This window comes from Lipotes vexillifer, unplaced genomic scaffold, assembly GCF_000442215.2.
Source record: "Lipotes vexillifer unplaced genomic scaffold, Lipotes_vexillifer_v1.1 scaffold1102, whole genome shotgun sequence".
NCBI lineage: Eukaryota > Metazoa > Chordata > Mammalia > Artiodactyla > Lipotidae > Lipotes > Lipotes vexillifer.
The window spans coordinates 444,024-445,695 of NW_006771065.1; positions in this window are offsets into that span (position 1 = coordinate 444,024).

A 1,672-nucleotide genomic window follows, 5' to 3' on the forward strand; every position below is an offset into this window, starting at 1 on the left:
GAAAGAGATGTAAACAAATGCATGCAGTGTGGGATGAAAAGTGGAATAGTAGAAGCGTGGACAAAATACAGCAGAAAAGCGGAAAGGAAATACACGATCTATTAGGCACGGGGGGGCGCACAAAGGGAGACATAAGTTTTTCATACAAGTTGTATAAATAGTTCCCTATGAGTGTAGAATGCTTGCAGGGAGCAGCCAAGGATAAAGCTGGAATAGTCAATCTTGCTGCCTTGTCATGCTAAAGAGTCTGAACTTTAACTGTAAGGCCAAAGGGTCTTAAGCAGGGGAGTAAATAATGTAACTTGATTATTAGAACTTTTACTTTGGATTGGCGGTGGGGGGTGGAGGCAATCAGGACTGAAGGCACAAAGGCACATGGCCCATAGGACAGCTCTGGTGTAAAGTGAGTGCTCATAAATGGTAGTAGCAGTAGTAATAACCCCTCTTGAGCACTGGCCTTGACCTCCATTTCCAGGGGTGAGGTGGGGTCCGTCTCCAGATGGCACCCTGTGTCCCTAGCAATGACACGTTAGCTCTGGGGGTGCTGAGACCAGCTCTCATTGTTGTTATTAACGTATGGAACCTGGTGGTCCTTTGTCCCAGAAACTTCCTTTCCACCTGCAGTGGAATGCCACAGCCCTCTCCAAGACTTCTGTGAATTCTTAGGGCTATAATCTCATAGTCACCTCTGGCTTTAAACTCCTACTGCTACTGGAATAATTCCATTTACAGGTTTATGGATATTCTCCCCATGGAGCATGCTATTTCACATCACCCCAGACATGAAAAACATAGAAGCACATTGTATTTTCTTTCAAAACCCACTCTTTTTTTTTTTTTTTGTGGTACGCGGGTCTCTCACTGTTGTGGCCTCACCCGTTGCGGAGCACAGGCTCCGGACGCACAGGCTCAGCAGCCATGGCTCACGGGCCTAGCCGCTCCGTGGCATGTGGGATCCTCCCGGACCGGGGCACAAACCCGTGTCCCCTGCATTGGCAGGCGGACTCTCAACCACTGTGCCACCAAGGAAGCGCCAAAACCCACTCTTAAAGGTCATTTGTATTTCTACTAAATTTCACTGAAGTAAAAGGTAAAAGTAAAAAGGTGACAGAGAAGGGGTTTATATCACAGGAAGAAAATAGTTTCAAACAGAACATGATTACCCTCATTCCTAAAACCTCATCAGCCATGCCACCATTTTGGCCTTGTCAGAGACAAACCAGGTCGGACACTAGTTAAAGAGGCAGGGATACATTTTGTTCAGTAACAAACTATTGTGATGGGGAAGAGGATGCACTGTGAACTGAACTGAACTTTATGGAAACTGAAGGCAGGAGACTTTTTAAAGCTTTCAGTGTACCGAGGGAAGGCACTGAGGGACGCTGAAGAGGGTTGATCCCTGTGGCTAGGCCATCTGGGTTTGTTAATTGGAGCATATCCAGAGAAGAAACAAATTTCTTCTCTCTTTATGACTAGAGGCAGTGATGCAAGTTAAGGCAAAGCACCCAGTAAAATTAGGCCTTTATCTTCCCACAGGGCTGGGGAGCAAGGGTAAGAATTATCTCCCTATATGTTTGCATTTCAAAGAGCTCTCAGATGCTGGGAGAAACAGTTTTGTTTGGTAAATTTACACCTCAAAGGCAGAGAAAGGATGTATAATTGCAAGCTTTCT